Here is a 22,177-nt window from a genome sequence, read left to right on the forward strand (position 1 = left end):
GGCTGTATTCTCATGTATATGAAGTGTCTGGTGATATCACTGGTTCCTGGTATATTGATAGGCTGTATTCTCATGTATATGTAGTGTCTGGTGATATCACTGGTTCCTGGTATATTGATAGGTTGTATTCTCATGTATATGAAGTGTCTGGTGATATCACTGGTTCCTGGTATATTGATAGGCCGTATTCTCATGTATATGTAGTGTCTGGTGATATCACTGGTTCCTGGTATATTGATAGGTTGTATTCTCATGTATATGTAGTGTCTGGTGACATCACTGGTTCCTGGTATATTGATAGGTTGTATTCTCATGTATATGTAGTGTCTGGTGATATCACTGGTTCCTGGTATATTGATAGGCTGTATTCTCATGTATATGTAGTGTCTGGTGATATCACTGGTTCCTGGTATATTGATAGGTTGTATTCTCATGTATATGTAGTGTCTGGTGATATCACTGGTTCCTGGTATATTGATAGTTTATATTCTCATGTATATGAAGTGTCTGGTGACATCACTGGTTCCTGGTATATTGATAGGCTGTATTCTCATGTATATGTAGTGTCTGGTGATATCTCTGGTTCCTGGTATATTGATAGGCTGTATTCTCATGTATATGAAGTGTCTGGTGATATCACTGGTTCCTGGTATATTGATAGGCTGTATTCTCATGTATATGTATTGTCTGGTGATATCACTGGTTCCTGGTATATTGATAGGCTGTATTCTCATGTATATGAAGTGTCTGGTGATTTCACTAGTCCCTGGTATATTGATAGGCTGTATTCTCATGTATATGAAGTGTCTGGTGATATCACTGGTTCCTGGTATATTGATAGGTTGTATTCTCATGTATATGTAGTGTCTGGTGATATCACTGGTTCCTGGTATATTGATAGGTTGTATTCTCATGTATATGTAGTGTCTGGTGATATCACTGGTTCCTGGTATATTGATAGCCTGTATTCTCATGTATATGTAGTGTCTGGTGATATCACTGGTTCCTGGTATATTGATAGGCTGTATTCTCATGTATATGTAGTGTCTGGTGATATCACTGGTTCCTGGTATATTGATAGGCTGTATTCTCATGTATATGAAGTGTCTGGTGATATCACTGGTTCCTGGTATATTGATAGGCTGTATTCTCATGTATATGTAGTGTCTGGTGATATCACTGGTTCCTATATATTGATAGGCTGTATTCTCTTGCATATGAAGTGTCTGGTGATATCACTGGTTCCTGGTATATTGATAGGTTGTATTCTCATGTATATGTAGTGTCTGGTGATATCACTGGTTCCTGGTATATTGATAGGCTGTATTCTCATGTATATGTAGTGTCTGGTGATATCACTGGTTCCTGGTATATTGATAGGCTGTATTCTCATGTATATGAAGTGTCTGGTGATATCACTGGTTCCTGGTATATTGATAGACTGTATTCTCATGTATATGTAGTGTCTGGTGATATCACTGGTTCCTGGTATATTGATAGGCTGTATTCTCATGTATATGAAGTGTCTGGTGATATCACTGGTTCCTGGTATATTGATAGGCTGTATTCTCATGTATATGTAGTGTCTGGTGATATCACTGGTTCCTGGTATATTGATAGGTTGTATTCTCATGTATATGTAGTGTCTGGTGATATCACTGGTTCCTGGTATATTGATAGGCTGTATTCTCATGTATATGTAGTGTCTGGTGATATCACTGGTTCCTATATATTGATAGGCTGTATTCTCATGTATATGTAGTGTCTGGTGATATCACTGGTTCCTGGTATATTGATAGACTGTATTCTCATGTATATGTAGTGTCTGGTGATATCACTGGTTCCTGGTATATTGATAGGTTGTATTCTCATGTATATGTAGTGTCTGGTGATATCACTGGTTCCTGGTATATTGATAGGCTGTATTCTCATGTATATGAAGTGTCTGGTGATATCACTGGTTCCTGGTATATTGATAGGTTGTATTCTCATGTATATGTAGTGTCTGGTGATATCACTGGTTCCTGGTATATTGATAGGCTGTATTCTCATGTATATGTAGTGTCTGGTGATATCACTGGTTCCTGGTATATTGATAGGCTGTATTCTCATGTATATGAAGTGTCTGGTGATATCACTGGTTCCTATATATTGATAGGTTGTATTCTCATGTATATGTAGTGTCTGGTGATATCACTGGTTCCTGGTATATTGATAGGTTGTATTCTCATGTATATGTAGTGTCTGGTGATATCACTGGTTCCTGGTGTATTGATAGGCTGTATTCTCATGTATATGAAGTGTCTGGTGAGATCACTGGTTCCTATATATTGATAGGCTGTATTCTCATGTATATGAAGTGTCTGGTGATATCACTGGTTCCTGGTATATTAATAGGTTGTATTCTCATGTATATGTAGTGTCTGGTGATATCACTGGTTCCTGGTATATTGATAGGCTGTATTCTCATGTATATGTAGTGTCTGGTGATATCACTGGTTCCTGATATATTGATAGGTTGTATTCTCATGTATATGAAGTGTCTGGTGATATCACTGGTTCCTATATATTGATAGGCTGTATTCTCATGTATATGAAGTGTCTGGTGATATCACTGGTTCCTGATATATTGATAGGTTGTATTCTCATGTATATGTAGTGTCTGGTGATATCACTGGTTCCTATATATTGATAGGTTGTATTCTCATGTATATGAAGTGTCTGGTGATATCACTGGTTCCTGGTATATTGATAGGCTGTATTATCATGTATATGTAGTGTCTGGTGATATCACTGGTTCCTGGTATATTGATAGGCTGTATTCTCATGTATATGTAGTGTCTGGTGATATCACTGGTTCCTATATATTGATAGGCTGTATTCTCATGTATATGTAGTGTCTGGTGATATCACTGGTTCCTATATATTGATAGGCTGTATTCTCATGTATATGAAGTGTCTGGTGATATCACTGGTCCCTGGTATATTGATAGGCTGTATTCTCATGTATATGTAGTGTCTGGTGATATCACTGGTTCCTGGTGTATTGAGAGGCTGTATTCTCATGTATATGAAGTGTCTGGTGATATCACTGGTTCCTATATATTGATAGGTTGTATTCTCATGTATATGAAGTGTCTGGTGATATCACTGGTTCCTGGTATATTGATAGGCTGTATTCTCATATATATGTAGTGTCTGGTGATATCACTGGTTCCTGGTGTATTGATAGGCTGTATTCTCATGTATATGAAGTGTCTGGTGATATCACTGGTTCCTGGTATATTGATAGGCTGTATTCTCATGTATATGTAGTGTCTGGTGATATCACTGGTTCCTGGTATATTGATAGGCTGTATTCTCATGTATATGAAGTGTCTGGTGATATCACTGGTTCCTATATATTGATAGGTTGTATTCTCATGTATATGAAGTGTCTGGTGATATCACTGGTTCCTGGTGTATTGATAGGCTGTATTCTCATGTATATGAAGTGTCTGGTGATATCACTGGTTCCTGAGATATTGATAGGCTGTATTCTCATGTATATTTAGTGTCTGGTGATATCACTGGTTCCTGGTATATTGATAGGCTGTATTCTCATGTATATGTGTAGTGTCTGGTGATATCACTGGTTCCTGGTGTATTGATAGGCTGTATTCTCATGTATATGTAGTGTCTGGTGATATCACTGGTTCCTGGTATATTGATAGGCTGTATTCTCATGTATATGAGGTGTCTGGTGATATCACTGGTTCCTGGTATATTGATAGGCTGTATTCTCATGTATATGAAGTGTCTGGTGATATCACTGGTTCCTGGTATATTGATAGGCTGTATTCTCATGTATATGAAGTGTCTGGTGATATCACTGGTTCCTGGTATATTGATAGGCTGTATTCTCATGTATATGAGGTGTCTGGTGATATCACTGCTTCCTGGTATTTTGATAGGCTGTATTCTCATGTATATGTAGTGTCTGGTGATATCACTGGTTCCTATATATTGATAGGCTGTATTCTCATGTATATGAAGTGTCTGGTGATATCACTGGTTCCTGGTATATTGATAGGCTGTATTCTCATGTATATGAAGTGTCTGGTGATATCACTGGTTCCTATATATTGATAGGTTGTATTCTCATGTATATGAAGTTTTTGGTGATATCACTGGTTCCTGGTATATTGATAGGCTGTATTCTCATGTATATGAAGTGTCTGGTGATATCACTGGTTCCTGGTATATTGATAGGCTGTATTCTCATGTATATGGAGTGTCTGGTGATATCACTGGTTCCTATATATTGATAGGTTGTATTCTCATGTATATGAAGTGTCTGGTGATATCACTGGTTCCTGGTATATTGATAGGCTGTATTCTCATGTACATGTAGTGTCTGGTGATATCACTGGTTCCTGGTATATTGATAGGTTGTATTCTCATGTATATGTAGTGTCTGGTGATATCACTGGTTCCTGGTATATTGATAGGCTATATTCTCATGTATATGAAGTGTCTGGTGATATCACTGGTTCCTGGTGTATTGATAGGTTGTATTCTCATGTATATGTAGTGTCTGGTGATATCACTGGTTCCTGGTATATTGATAGGTTGTATTCTCATGTATATGTAGTGTCTGGTGATATCACTGGTTCCTATATATTGATAGGCTGTATTCTCATGTATATGAAGTGTCTGGTGATATCACTGGTTCCTGGTATATTGATAGGCTGTATTCTCATGTATATGAAGTGTCTGGTGATATCACTGGTTCCTATATATTGATAGGCTGTATTCTCATGTATATGAAGTGTCTGGTGATATCACTGGTTCCTGGTGTATTGATAGGTTGTATTCTCATGTATATGTAGTGTCTGGTGATATCACTGGTTCCTGGTATATTGATAGACTGTATTCTCATGTATATGTAGTGTCTGGTGATATCACTGGTTCCTGGTATATTGATAGGCTGTATTCTCATGTATATGAAGTGTCTGGTGATATCACTGGTTCCTGGTGTATTGATAGGTTGTATTCTCATGTATATGTAGTGTCTGGTGATATCACTGGTTCCTGGTATATTGATAGGTTGTATTCTCATGTATATGAAGTGTCTGGTGATATCACTGGTTCCTGGTATATTGATAGGTTGTACTCTCATGTATATGAAGTGTCTGGTGATATCACTGGTTCCTGGTATATTGATAGGTTGTATTCTCATGTATATGAGTTGTCTGGTGATATCACTGGTTCCTGGTATATTGATAGGTTGTATTCTCATGTATATGAAGTGTCTGGTGATATCACTGGTTCCTGGTATATTGATAGGCTGTATTCTCATGTATATGAAGTGTCTGGTGATATCACTGGTTCCTATATATTGATAGGCTGTATTCCCATGTATATGTAGTGTCTGGTGATATCACTGGTTCCTATATATTGATAGGCTGTATTCTCATGTATATGAAGTGTCTGGTGATATCACTGGTTCCTGGTATATTGATAGGCTGTATTCTCATGTATATGTAGTGTCTGGTGATATCACTGGTTCCTGGTATATTGATAGGCTGTATTCTCATGTATATGAAGTGTCTGGAGATATCACTGGTTCCTGGTATATTGATAGGCTGTATTCTCATGTATATGTAGTGTCTGGTGATATCACTGGTTCCTGGTATATTGATAGGCTGTATTATCATGTATATGAAGTGTCTGGTGATATCACTGGTTCCTGGTGTATTGATAGGTTGTATTCTCATGTATATGTAGTGTCTGGTGATATCACTGGTTCCTAGTATTATGATAGGTTGTATTCTCATGTATATGTAGTGTCTGGTGATATCACTGGTTCCTATATATTGATAGGTTGTATTCTCATGTATATGTAGTGTCTGGTGATATCACTGGTTCCTGGTGTATTGATAGGCTGTATTCTCATGTATATGAAGTGTCTGGTGATATCACTGGTTCCTGGTATATTGATAGGTTGTATTCTCATGTATATGTAGTGTCTGGTGATATCACTGGTTCCTAGTATTATGATAGGTTGTATTCTCATGTATATGTAGTGTCTGGTGATATCACTGGTTCCTATATATTGATAGGTTGTATTCTCATGTATATGAAGTGTCTGGTGATATCACTGGTTCCTATATATTGATAAGCTGTATTCTCATGTATATGTAGTGTCTGGTGATAACACTGGTTCCTGGTATATTGATAGGTTGTATTCTCATGTATATGAAGTGTCTGGTGATATCACTGGTTCCTGGTATATTGATAGGTTGTATTCTCATGTATATGTAGTGTCTGGTGATATCACTGGTTCCTGGTATATTGATAGGTTGTATTCTCATGTATATGTAGTGTCTGGTGATATCACTGGTTCCTGGTATATTGATAGACTGTATTCTCATGTATATGTAGTGTCTGGTGATATCACTGGTTCCTGGTATATTGATAGGCTGTATTCTCATGTATATGTAGTGTCTGGTGATATCACTCGTTCCTGGTATATTGATAGGTTGTATTCCCATGTATATGAAGTGTCTGGAGATATCACTGGTTCCTGGTATATTGATAGGCTGTATTCTCATGTATATGTAGTGTCTGGTGATATCACTGGTTCCTGGTATATTGATAGGATGTATTCTCATGTATATGTAGTGTCTGGTGATATCACTGGTTCCTGGTATATTGATAGGCTGTATTCTCATGTATATGAAGTGTCTGGTGATATCACTGGTTCCTGGTATATTGATAGGCTGTATTCTCATGTATATGTAGTGTCTGGTGATATCACTGGTTCCTGGTATATTGATAGGCTGTATTCTCATGTATATGAAGTGTCTGGTGATATCACTGGTTCCTGGTATATTGATAGGCTGTATTCTCATGTATATGTAGTGTCTAGAGATATCACTGGTTCCTGGTATATTGATAGGTTGTATTCTCATGTATATGTAGTGTCTGGTGATATCACTGGTTCCTGGTATATTGATAGGCTGTATTCTCATGTATATGAAGTGTCTGGTGATATCACTGGTTCCTGGTATATTGATAGGCTGTATTCTCATGTATATGAAGTGTCTGGTGATATCACTGGTTCCTGGTATATTGATAGGCTGTATTCTCATGTATATGTAGTGTCTGGTGATATCACTGGTTCCTGGTATATTGATAGGTTGTATTCTCATGTATATGAAGTGTCTGGTGACATCACTGGTTCCTGGTATATTGATAGGTTGTATTCTCATGTATATGAAGTGTCTGGTGATATCACTGGTTCCTGGTGTATTGATAGGTTGTATTCTCTTGCATATGAAGTGTCTGGTGATATCACTGGTTCCTGGTATATTGATAGGCTGTATTCTCATGTATATGAAGTGTCTGGTGATATCACTGGTTCCTGGTATATTGATAGGCTGTATTCTCATGTATATGAAGTGTCTGGTGATATCACTGGTTCCTGGTATATTGATAGGCTGTATTCTCATGTATATGTAGTGTCTGGTGATATCACTGGTTCCTGGTATATTGATAGGTTGTATTCTCATGTATATGTAGTGTCTGGTGATATCACTGGTTCCTGGTATATTGATAGGCTGTATTCTCATGTATATGTAGTGTCTGGTGATATCACTGGTTCCTGGTATATTGATAGGTTGTATTCTCATGTATATGTAGTGTCTGGTGATATCACTGGTTCCTGGTATATTGATAGGCTGTATTCTCATGTATATGTAGTGTCTGGTGATATCTCTGGTTCCTGGTATATTGATAGGCTGTATTCTCATGTATATGAAGTGTCTGGTGATTTCACTAGTCCCTGGTATATTGATAGGCTGTATTCTCATGTATATGAAGTGTCTGGTGATATCACTGGTTCCTGGTATATTGATAGGTTGTATTCTCATGTATATGTAGTGTCTGGTGATATCACTGGTTCCTGCTATATTGATAGCCTGTATTCTCATGTATATGTAGTGTCTGGTGATATCACTGGTTCCTGGTATATTGATAGGCTGTATTCTCATGTATATGAAGTGTCTGGTGATATCACTGGTTCCTGGTATATTGATAGGCTGTATTCTCATGTATATGAAGTGTCTGGTGATATCACTGGTTCCTGGTATATTGATAGGCTGTATTCTCATGTATATGTAGTGTCTGGTGATATCACTGGTTCCTATATATTGATAGGCTGTATTCTCTTGCATATGAAGTGTCTGGTGATATCACTGGTTCCTGGTATATTGATAGGTTGTATTCTCATGTATATGTAGTGTCTGGTGATATCACTGGTTCCTGGTATATTGATAGGTTGTATTCTCATGTATATGTAGTGTCTGGTGATATCACTGGTTCCTGGTATATTGATAGGCTGTATTCTCATGTATATGTAGTGTCTGGTGATATCACTGGTTCCTGGTATATTGATAGGTTGTATTCTCATGTATATGTAGTGTCTGGTGATATCACTGGTTCCTGGTATATTGATAGGCTGTATTCTCATGTATATGTAGTGTCTGGTGACATCACTGGTTCCTGGTATATTGATAGGTTGTATTCTCATGTATATGTAGTGTCTGGTGATATCACTGGTTCCTGGTATATTGATAGGCTGTATTCTCATGTATATGAAGTGTCTGGTGATATCACTGGTTCCTGGTATATTGATAGGTTGTATTCTCATGTATATGTAGTGTCTGGTGATATCACTGGTTCCTGGTATATTGATAGGTTGTATTCTCATGTATATGAAGTGTCTGGTGATATCACTAGTCCCTGGTATATTGATAGGTTGTATTCTCATGTATATGAAGTGTCTGGTGATATCACTGGTTCCTGGTATATTGATAGGCTGTATTCTCATGTATATGAAGTGTCTGGTGATATCACTGGTTCCTGGTATATTGATAGGTTGTATTCTCATGTATATGTAGTGTCTGGTGATATCACTGGTTCCTGGTATATTGATAGGTTGTATTCTCATGTATATGTAGTGTCTGGTGATATCACTGGTTCCTGGTGTATTGATAGGTTGTATTCTCATGTATATGTAGTGTCTGGTGATATCACTGGTTCCTGGTATATTGATAGGCTGTATTCTCATGTATATGAAGTGTCTGGTGATATCACTGGTTCCTGGTATATTGATAGGTTGTATTCTCATGTATATGAAGTGTCTGGTGATATCACTGGTTCCTGGTATATTGATAGGCTGTATTCTCATGTATATGTAGTGTCTGGTGATATCACTGGTTCCTATATATTGATATGTTGTATTCTCATGTATATGTAGTGTCTGGTGATATCACTGGTTCCTGGTATATTGATAGGCTGTATTCTCATGTATATGAAGTGTCTGGTGATATCACTGGTCTCTGGTATATTGATAGGCTGTATTCTCATGTATATGTAGTGTCTGGTGATATCACTGGTTGCTATATATTGATAGGCTGTATTCTCATGTATATGTAGTGTCTGGTGATATCACTGGTTCCTATATATTGATAGGTTGTATTCTCATGTATATGTAGTGTCTGGTGATATCACTGGTTCCTGGTATATTGATAGACTGTATTCTCATGTATATGTAGTGTCTGGTGATATCACTGGTTCCTGGTATATTGATAGGTTGTATTCTCATGTATATGAAGTGTCTGGTGAGATCACTGGTTCCTATATATTGATAGGCTGTATTCTCATGTATATGTAGTGTCTGGTGATATCACTGGTTCCTGGTATATTGATAGGTTGTATTCTCATGTATATGTAGTGTCTGGTGATATCACTGGTTCCTGGTATATTGATAGGCTGTATTCTCATGTATATGTAGTGTCTGGTGATATCACTGGTTCCTGATATATTGATAGGTTGTATTCTCATGTATATGTAGTGTCTGGTGATATCACTGGTTCCTGGTATATTGATAGGCTGTATTCTCATGTATATGTAGTGTCTGGTGATATCACTGGTTCCTGATATATTGATAGGTTGTATTCTCATGTATATGAAGTGTCTGGTGATATCACTGGTTCCTATATATTGATAGGCTGTATTCTCATGTATATGAAGTGTCTGGTGATATCACTGGTTCCTATATATTGATAGGCTGTATTCTCATGTATATGAAGTGTCTGGTGATATCACTGGTTCCTATATATTGATAGGCTGTATTCTCATGTATATGTAGTGTCTGGTGATATCACTGGTTCCTGATATATTGATAGGTTGTATTCTCATGTATATGTAGTGTCTGGTGATATCACTGGTTCCTATATATTGATAGGTTGTATTCTCATGTATATGAAGTGTCTGGTGATATCACTGGTTCCTGGTATATTGATAGGCTGTATTATCATGTATATGTAGTGTCTGGTGATATCACTGGTTCCTGGTATATTGATAGGCTGTATTCTCATGTATATGTAGTGTCTGGTGATATCACTGGTTCCTATATATTGATAGGCTGTATTCTCATGTATATGTAGTGTCTGGTGATATCACTGGTTCCTATATATTGATAGGCTGTATTCTCATGTATATGAAGTGTCTGGTGATATCACTGGTTCCTGGTATATTGATAGGCTGTATTCTCATGTATATGTAGTGTCTGGTGATATCACTGGTTCCTGGTGTATTGATAGGCTGTATTCTCATGTATATGAAGTGTCTGGTGATATCACTGGTTCCTATATATTGATAGGTTGTATTCTCATGTATATGAAGTGTCTGGTGATATCACTGGTTCCTGGTATATTGATAGGCTGTATTCTCATATATATGTAGTGTCTGGTGATATCACTGGTTCCTGGTATATTGATAGGCTGTATTCTCATGTATATGAAGTGTCTGGTGATATCACTGGTTCCTATATATTGATAGGTTGTATTCTCATGTATATGAAGTGTCTGGTGATATCACTGGTTCCTGGTATATTGATAGGCTGTATTCTCATATATATGTAGTGTCTGGTGATATCACTGGTTCCTGGTGTATTGATAGGCTGTATTCTCATGTATATGAAGTGTCTGGTGATATCACTGGTTCCTGGTATATTGATAGGCTGTATTCTCATGTATATGAAGTGTCTGGTGATATCACTGGTTCCTATATATTGATAGGTTGTATTCTCATGTATATGAAGTGTCTGGTGATATCACTGGTTCCTGGTGTATTGATAGGCTGTATTCTCATGTATATGAAGTGTCTGGTGATATCACTGGTTCCTGGTATATTGATAGGTTGTATTCTCATGTATATGAAGTGTCTGGTGATATCACTGGTTCCTGGTATATTGATAGGCTGTATTCTCATGTATATGAAGTGTCTGGTGATATCACTGGTTCCTGGTATATTGATAGGCTGTATTCTCATGTATATGAGGTGTCTGGTGATATCACTGGTTCCTGGTATATTGATAGGCTGTATTCTCATGTATATGAAGTGTCTGGTGATATCACTGGTTCCTGATACATTGATAGGTTGTATTCTCATGTATATGTAGTGTCTGGTGATATCACTGGTTCCTATATATTGATAGGCTGTATTCTCATGTATATGAAGTGTCTGGTGATATCACTGGTTCCTGGTATATTGATAGGTTGTATTCTCATGTATATGAAGTGTCTGGTGATATCACTGGTTCCTGGTATATTGATAGGCTGTATTCTCATGTATATGAAGTGTCTGGTGATATCACTGGTTCCTGGTATATTGATAGGCTGTATTCTCATGTATATGAAGTGTCTGGTGATATCACTGGTTCCTATATATTGATAGGCTGTATTCTCATGTATACGAGGTGTCTGGTGATATCACTGGTTCCTGGTATATTGATAGGTTGTATTCTCATGTATATGAAGTGTCTGGTGATATCACTGGTTCCTGGTATATTGATAGGTTGTATTCTCATGTACATGTAGTGTCTGGTGATATCACTGGTTCCTGGTATATTGATAGGCTATATTCTCATGTATATGAAGTGTCTGGTGATATCACTGGTTCCTGGTGTATTGATAGGTTGTATTCTCATGTATATGTAGTGTCTGGTGATATCACTGGTTCCTGGTATATTGATAGGTTGTATTCTCATGTATATGTAGTGTCTGGTGATATCACTGGTTCCTGGTATATTGATAGGTTGTATTCTCATGTATATGTAGTGTCTGGTGATATCACTGGTTCCTGGTATATTGATAGGTTGTATTCTCATATATATGTAGTGTCTGGTGATATCACTGGTTCCTATATATTGATAGGCTGTATTCTCATGTATATGTAGTGTCTGGTGATATCACTGGTTCCTATATATTGATAGGCTGTATTCTCATGTATATGAAGTGTCTGGTGATATCACTGGTTCCTGGTATATTGATAGGCTGTATTCTCATGTATATGAAGTGTCTGGTGATATCACTGGTTCCTATATATTGATAGGCTGTATTCTCATGTATATGAAGTGTCTGGTGATATCACTGGTTCCTGGTGTATTGATAGGTTGTATTCTCATGTATATGTAGTGTCTGGTGATATCACTGGTTCCTGGTATATTGATAGACTGTATTCTCATGTATATGTAGTGTCTGGTGATATCACTGGTTCCTGGTGTATTGATAGGTTGTATTCTCATGTATATGTAGTGTCTGGTGATATCACTGGTTCCTGGTATATTGATAGGTTGTATTCTCATGTATATGAAGTGTCTGGTGATATCACTGGTTCCTGGTATATTGATAGGTTGTACTCTCATGTATATGAAGTGTCTGGTGATATCACTGGTTCCTGGTATATTGATAGGTTGTATTCTCATGTATATGAGGTGTCTGGTGATATCACTGGTTCCTGGTATATTGATAGGTTGTATTCTCATGTATATGAAGTGTCTGGTGATATCACTGGTTCCTGGTATATTGATAGGCTGTATTCTCATGTATATGAAGTGTCTGGTGATATCACTGGTTCCTATATATTGATAGGCTGTATTCCCATGTATATGTAGTGTCTGGTGATATCACTGGTTCCTATATATTGATAGGCTGTATTCTCATGTATATGAAGTGTCTGGTGATATCACTGGTTCCTGGTATATTGATAGGCTGTATTCTCATGTATATGTAGTGTCTGGTGATATCACTGGTTCCTGGTATATTGATAGGCTGTATTCTCATGTATATGAAGTGTCTGGAGATATCACTGGTTCCTGGTATATTGATAGGCTGTATTCTCATGTATATGTAGTGTCTGGTGATATCACTGGTTCCTGGTATATTGATAGGCTGTATTATCATGTATATGAAGTGTCTGGTGATATCACTGGTTCCTGGTGTATTGATAGGTTGTATTCTCATGTATATGTAGTGTCTGGTGATATCACTGGTTCCTAGTATATTGATAGGTTGTATTCTCATGTATATGTAGTGTCTGGTGATATCACTGGTTCCTGATATATTGATAGGTTGTATTCTCATGTATATGTAGTGTCTGGTGATATCACTGGTTCCTGGTATATTGATAGGCTGTATTCTCATGTATATGTAGTGTCTGGTGATATCACTGGTTCCTGGTATATTGATAGGATGTATTCTCATGTATATGTAGTGTCTGGTGATATCACTGGTTCCTGGTATATTGATAGGTTGTATTCTCATGTACATGAAGTGTCTGGTGATATCACTGGTTCCTGGTATATTGATAGGCTGTATTCTCATGTATATGTAGTGTCTGGTGATATCACTGGTTCCTATATATTGATAGGTTGTATTCTCATGTATATGTAGTGTCTGGTGATATCACTGGTTCCTATATATTGATAGGTTGTATTCTCATGTATATGAAGTGTCTGGTGATATCACTGGTTCCTGGTATATTGATCGGCTGTATTCTCATGTATATGAAGTGTCTGGTGATATCACTGGTTCCTGGTATATTGATAGGCTGTATTCTCATGTATATGAAGTGTCTGGTGATATCACTGGTTCCTGGTATATTGATAGGTTGTATTCTCATGTATATGTAGTGTCTGGTGATATCACTGGTTCCTATATATTGATAGGTTGTATTCTCATGTATATGAAGTGTCTGGTGATATCACTGGTTCCTATATATTGATAAGCTGTATTCTCATGTATATGTAGTGTCTGGTGATATCACTGGTTCCTGGTATATTGAAAGGCTGTATTCTCATGTATATGAAGTGTCTGGTGATATCACTGGTTCCTATATATTGATAGGTTGTATTCTCATGTATATGAAGTGTCTGGTGATATCACTGGTTCCTGGTATATTGATAGGTTGTATTCTCATGTATATGTAGTGTCTGGTGATATCACTGGTTCCTGGTATATTGATAGGTTGTATTCTCATGTATATGTAGTGTCTGGTGATATCACTGGTTCCTGGTATATTGATAGGCTGTATTCTCATGTATATGTAGTGTCTGGTGATATCACTGGTTCCTGGTATATTGATAGGTTGTATTCTCATGTATATGTAGTGTCTGGTGATATCACTGGTTCCTGGTATATTGATAGGCTGTATTCTCATGTATATGTAGTGTCTGGTGATATCACTGGTTCCTGGTATATTGATAGGATGTATTCTCATGTATATGTAGTGTCTGGTGATATCACTGGTTCCTGGTATATTGATAGGTTGTATTCTCATGTATATGAAGTGTCTGGTGATATCACTGGTTCCTGGTATATTGATAGGCTGTATTCTCATGTATATGTAGTGTCTGGTGATATCACTGGTTCCTATATATTGATAGGTTGTATTCTCATGTATATGTAGTGTCTGGTGATATCACTGGTTCCTATATATTGATAGGTTGTATTCTCATGTATATGAAGTGTCTGGTGATATCACTGGTTCCTGGTATATTGATCGGCTGTATTCTCATGTATATGAAGTGTCTGGTGATATCACTGGTTCCTGGTATATTGATAGGCTGTATTCTCATGTATATGAAGTGTCTGGTGATATCACTGGTTCCTGGTATATTGATAGGTTGTATTCTCATGTATATGTAGTGTCTGGTGATATCACTGGTTCCTATATATTGATAGGTTGTATTCTCATGTATATGAAGTGTCTGGTGATATCACTGGTTCCTGGTATATTGATAGGCTGTATTCTCATGTATATGTAGTGTCTGGTGATATCACTGGTTCCTGGTATATTGATAGGCTGTATTCTCATGTATATGTAGTGTCTGGTGATATCACTGGTTCCTGGTATATTGATAGGTTGTATTCTCATGTATATGAAGTGTCTGGTGATATCACTGGTTCCTGGTATATTGATAGGCTGTATTCTCATGTATATGTAGTGTCTGGTGATATCACTGGTTCCTGGTATATTGATAGGCTGTATTCTCATGTATATGTAGTGTCTGGTGATATCACTGGTTCCTGGTATATTGATAGGCTGTATTTTCATGTATATGTAGTGTCTGGTGATATCACTGGTTCCTGGTGTATTGATAGGTTGTATTCTCATGTATATGTAGTGTCTGGTGATATCACTGGTTCCTGGTATATTGATAGGCTGTATTCTCATGTATATGAAGTGTCTGGTGATATCACTGGTTCCTGGTATATTGATAGGTTGTATTCTCATGTATATGTAGTGTCTGGTGATATCACTGGTTCCTGGTATATTGATATGTTGTATTCTCATGTATATGTAGTGTCTGGTGATATCACTAGATCTTGCTAACCCACTTACAATATCTGTTGAAAAATGTCACACTACTGTGGTCCTAAACTCAACTTTTTGAGGAGGGCACCAGTCATGGCTTCAGACTCCATTCGATGCTCTAATAAATGTATGTTTCCATTATAAAACATACACTGGTCTTCTCTTCCAATATTTGAAACAAAATATCAGTGTGTGGTAAGAGTCTTCTTCCTCAGATATGTCCGGCCATACATTGCTGTTTTGTTCTTTATGATTAATCATATACAATGTAGTTAAAGCATGAATACTCGGCAGCCTCACACTGCTCCTCATCATCCTAGGACTAAGGACTAAACTCTATAAGAAAACGATGGTTTAGTTTTATTAGATGTCTTCTAAGGAAACCACGTAGCCCTGTCATCCTCCCTGATCCATCATCTGATATAACCGATATATCTGTGTCATCTATAAATCCACTAGACTCTGAACATTTGAAGGACACACCAGGCTACTGCACATATTGTCCTAATGGTCTTACGTAGCTATGGTGGAGGTTCCGGAAAAATAAGAAGACTTAGGTGATCCCTCAATGACTTCACCAAAACAGAAGAAACAAACTTCTGGCTCATGTAGAGATGATGCAGAATGGAGCTAAACATTTGAGATCTCAGACGAAGAGCAGGCAGCTTGGCCACCGAGGATTGTAATGTAACCATGGGGACAATAGGGAAAGAACGAGTAACCACTGGTGACCGCATAACAGAAGACTAGACACTAATGATGAACCCAAGCGTGGTCCTCCTTAAAGGAACCCACATACAAAGACACCCAAGGTTTCCAGCTTATATAGTCTACGACCATGACTTTCTCTGTTATGTTGTCCATGTCTATGGCCTCCACTATTATGTTGTCCAGTATCAACTTCTTCCCCTGATATGTTGTCTGTGTCTATGGTTTCTACTCAGTTGTTGTCTATGTCCATGGCTATTTCTAATCCATGGCTTCCCCTGATATGATGTCTATGTCTATAGTTATTTCTAATCCATGGCTTCCCCTGATATGATGTCCGTGTCTATAGTTATTTCTAATCCATGGTTTCCCCTGATATGTTGTCCATGTCTATAGTTATTTCTAACCCATTGCTTCCCCTGATATGTTGTCCATGTCTATAGTTATTTCTAATCCATGGCTTCCCCTGATATGATGTCTATAGTTATTTCTAATCCATGGCTTCCCCTGATATGATGTCTATGTCTATAGTTATTTCTAATTCATGGCTTCCCCTGATATGATGTCCATGTCTATAGTTATTTCTAATCCATGGCTTCCCCTGATATGATGTCCATGTCTATAGTTATTTCTAACCCATGGCTTCCCCTGATATGATGTCCATGTCTATAGTTATTTCTAATCCATGGCTTCCCCTGATATGATGTCTATGTCTATAGTTATTTCTAATCCATGGCTTCCCCTGATATGATGTCCATGTCTATAGTTATTTCTAATCCATGGCTTCCCCTGATATGATGTCCATGTCTATAGTTATTTCTAATCCATGGCTTCCCCTGATATGATGTCCATGTCTATAGTTATTTCTAATCCATGGCTTCCCCTGATATGATGTCCATGTCTATAGTTATTTCTAATCCATGGCTTCCCCTGATATGATGTCTATGTCTATAGTTATTTCTTACCCATGGCTTCCCCTGATATGATGTCCATGTCTATAGTTATTTCTAATCCATGGTTTCCCCTGATATGATGTCCATGTCTATAGTTATTTCTAATCCATGGCTTCCCCTGATATGTTGTCCATGTCTATAGTTATTTCTAATCCATGGCTTCCCCTGATATGATGTCCATGTCTATAGTTATTTCTAATCCATGGCTTCCCCTGATATGATTTCCATGTCTATAGTTATTTCTAATCCATGGCTTCCCCTGATATGATGTCCGTGTCTATAGTTATTTCTAATCCATGGTTTCCCCTGATATGTTGTCCATGTCTATAGTTATTTCTAATCCATGGCTTCCCCTGATATGATGTCCATGTCTATAGTTATTTCTAATCCATGGCTTCCCCTGATATGTTGTCCATGTCTATAGTTATTTCTCACCCATGGCTTCCCCTGATATGATGTCCGTGTCTATAGTTATTTCTAATCCATGGCTTCCCCTGATATGATGTCTATGTCTATAGTTATTTCTAATCCATGGCTTCCCCTGATATGATGCCCATCCATGGCTTCCCCTGATATGATGTCCATGTCTATAGTTATTTCTAATCCATGGCTTCCCCTGATATGATGTCCATGTCTATAGTTATTTCTAATCCATGGCTTCCCCTGATATGATGTCCATGTCTATAGTTATTTCTAACCCATTGCTTCCCCTGATATGATGTCCATGTCTATAGTTATTTCTAATCCATGGCTTCCCCTGATATGATGTCCATGTCTATAGTTATTTCTAACCCATTGCTTCCCCTGATATGATGTCCATGTCTATAGTTATTTCTAATCCATGGCTTCCCCTGATATGATGTCCATGTCTATAGTTATTTCTAATCCATGGTTTCCCCTGATATGATGTCTATGTCTATAGTTATTTCTAATCCATGGCTTCCCCTGATATGATGTCCATCCATGGCTTCCCCTGATATGATGTCCATGTCTATAGTTGTTTCTAATCCATGGCTGCCCCTGATATGATGTCCATGTCTATAGTTGTTTCTAATCCATGGCTGCCCCTGATATGATGTCCATGTCTATAGTTATTTCTAATCCATGGCTTCCCCTGATATGTTGTCCATGTCTATAGTTATTTCTAACCCATTGCTTCCCCTGATATGATGTCCATGTCTATAGTTATTTCTAATCCATGGCTTCCCCTGATATGATGTCCATGTCTATAGTTGTTTCTAATCCATGGCTTCCCCTGATATGTTGTCCATGTCTATAGTTATTTCTCACCCATGGCTTCCCCTGATATGATGTCCATGTCTATAGTTATTTCTAATCCATGGCTTCCCCTGATATGTTGTCCATGTCTATAGTTATTTCTAATCCATGGCTTCCCCTGATATGATGTCCATGTCTATAGTTGTTTCTAATCCATGGCTTCCCCTGATATGTTGTCCATGTCTATAGTTATTTCTAATCCATGGCTTCCACTGATATGATGTCCATGTCTATAGTTATTTCTAATCCATGGCTTCCCCTGATATGATGTCCATGTCTATAGTTGTTTCTAATCCATGGCTTCCCCTGATATGTTGTCCATGTCTATAGTTATTTCTCACCCATGGCTTCCCCTGATATGATGTCCATGTCTATAGTTATTTCTAATCCATGGCTTCCCCTGATATGATGTCCATGTCTATAGTTATTTCTAATCCATGGCTTCCCCTGATATGATGTCCATGTCTATAGTTATTTCTAATCCATGTCTTCCCCTGATATGATGTCCATGTCTATAGTTATTTCTAATCCATGGCTTCCCCTGATATGATGTCCATGTCTATAGTTATTTCTCACCCATGGCTTCCCCTGATATGATGTCCATGTCTATAGTTATTTCTAATCCATGGCTTCCCCTGATATGATGTCCATGTCTATAGTTATTTCTAACCCATTGCTTCCCCTGATATGATGTCTATGTCTATAGTTATTTCTAATCCATGGCTTCCCCTGATATGTTGTCCATGTCTATAGTTATTTCTCACCCATGGCTTCCCCTGATATGATGTCCGTGTCTATAGTTATTTCTAATCCATGGCTTCCCCTGATATGATGTCTATGTCTATAGTTATTTCTAATCCATGGCTTCCCCTGATATGATGCCCATCCATGGCTTCCCCTGATATGATGTCCATGTCTATAGTTATTTCTAATCCATGGCTTCCCCTGATATGATGTCCATGTCTATAGTTATTTCTAATCCATGGCTTCCCCTGATATGATGTCCATGTCTATAGTTATTTCTAACCCATTGCTTCCCCTGATATGATGTCCATGTCTATAGTTATTTCTAATCCATGGCTTCCCCTGATATGATGTCCATGTCTATAGTTATTTCTAACCCATTGCTTCCCCTGATATGTTGTCCATGTCTATAGTTATTTCTAATCCATGGCTTCCCCTGATATGATGTCCATGTCTATAGTTGTTTCTAATCCATGGCTTCCCCTGATATGTTGTCCATGTCTATAGTTATTTCTCACCCATGGCTTCCCCTGATATGATGTCCATGTCTATAGTTATTTCTAATCCATGGCTTCCCCTGATATGATGTCCATGTCTATAGTTGTTTCTAATCCATGGCTTCCCCTGATATGATGTCCATGTCTATAGTTATTTCTAATCCATGGCTTCCCCTGATATGATGTCCATGTCTATAGTTATTTCTAACCCATTGCTTCCCCTGATATGATGTCCATGTCTATAGTTATTTCTCACCCATGGCTTCCCCTGATATGATGTCCATGTCTATAGTTATTTCTAATCCATGGCTTCCCCTGATATGATGTCCATGTCTATAGTTATTTCTAACCCATTGCTTCCCCTGATATGATGTCTATGTCTATAGTTATTTCTAATCCATGGCTTCCCCTGATATGATGTCCATGTCTATAGTTGTTTCTAATCCATGGCTGCCCCTGATATGATGTCCATGTCTATAGTTATTTCTAATCTATGGCTTCCACTGATATGATGTCCATGTCTATAGTTAATTCTAACCCATGGCTTCCCCTGATATGATGTCCATGTCTATAGTTAGTTCTAACCCATGGCTTCCCCTGATATGATGTCCATGTCTATAGTTAATTCTAATCTATGGCTTCCCCTGATATGAAGTCCATGTCTATAGTTATTTCTAATCTATGGCTTCCCCTGATATGTTGTCCATGTCTATAGTTATTTCTAATCTATGGCTTCCCCTGATATGATGTCCATGTCTATAGTTATTTCTAATCCATGGCTTCCCCTGATATGTTGTCCATGTCTATAGTTATTTCTAATCCATGGCTTCCCCTGATATTGTGTCCATGTCTATAGTTATTTCTAATCCATGGCTTCCCCTGATATGTTGTCCATGTCTATAGTTATTTCTAACCCATGGCTTCCCCTGATATTTTGTCCATCCATGGCTTCCCCTGATATGATGTCCATGTCTATAGTTATTTCTAATCCATGGCTTCCCCTGATATGATGCCCATGTCTATAGTTATTTCTAATCCATGGCTTCCCCTGATATGTTGTCCATGTCTATAGTTATTTCTAATCCATGCCTTCCCCTGATATGTTGTCCATGTCTATAGTTATTTCTAATCCATGGCTTTCCCTGATATGTTGTCCATGTCTATAGTTATTTCTAATCCATGGCTTCCCCTGATATGATGTCCATTTCTATAGTTATTTCTAATCCATGGCTTCCCCTGTTGTCCATGTCTATGAAAATTATTCAGAATATGCTTGGTAAAATGGCCACTCACTAGCTCGCTTTCCCTCCCATCGTGTTTGATACTATGTCTATAAGATGGCGCCTCCAGGGAGAGCTACACCCAAGATGATAAGACCCACGTGCTGGACGAGAAACACCCGCAGATGGAAGAAACCAATCACAAGGACTGCTATTCATGACGTATAGTTTTGCACATGGCTCATTGTTACAGTCTATAAAAACCCTTATAACTGTTTTAAATACAGGAAATATAATTTGCTGAACTTTGTGTCGGAGTGATTTTCTTCTCTTGTGCATGCACTGATCCTGATACTAATTAGGAAAGGGGCAGATACTCATCTGATACCAGGTCCAGTTCCGATCCATTTCAGTTTCCACTCAGTTGTCCATGTCTATAGTTATTTCTGTTCCATGTCCATGGATTCCCCTGATATGTTGTCCATGTCTATGGTCTCCACTCAGTTGTTGTCCATGTATATGGTTATTTCTCATCCATGTCCAAGGCTTCCACTGATATTAAGGCTACATTAATGTCTTCTATTCATAAATTATGACCTATGTTGGGTTAACCTGTCGATCTGATTTGGACCTCTCAGTAGGCAGCCGGGGTGAGTGAAGGGACCAACCAACAGCATTCTGACCTTTTGGGGCCTTTTTTCCCCTCATCCTCTAGTTGGGGTTTACATTACAGCTCTCGTTGACCTATAAAACTGTTAATAGAAATATCCATGATGGGTATTTTAATGGTTCTTCTACTGATGGCACACCAGTTAATATTAGGGGAACATTTCTTGTGGGATAAAAAGGAGGAACGATAAGCAAGCTTAAAGGGATACTCTGCCCCTAGACATCTTAAAAGATAGGGGATAAGATGTCTGATCACGGGGGTCTCGCCACTGAACCTTGCTCCATGCCGGATGATTGGCGATGCAGTGCGGAGGGTCGTGACATCATGGTCACACCCCTTGTGACATCATGGACACGCCCCCTCAATGCACGTCTATAAGAGGGGGTGTGGCGGAGTCAC

The sequence above is a fragment of the Hyla sarda genome, chromosome 13, assembly GCF_029499605.1.
Source record: "Hyla sarda isolate aHylSar1 chromosome 13, aHylSar1.hap1, whole genome shotgun sequence".
Lineage (NCBI taxonomy): Eukaryota > Metazoa > Chordata > Amphibia > Anura > Hylidae > Hyla > Hyla sarda.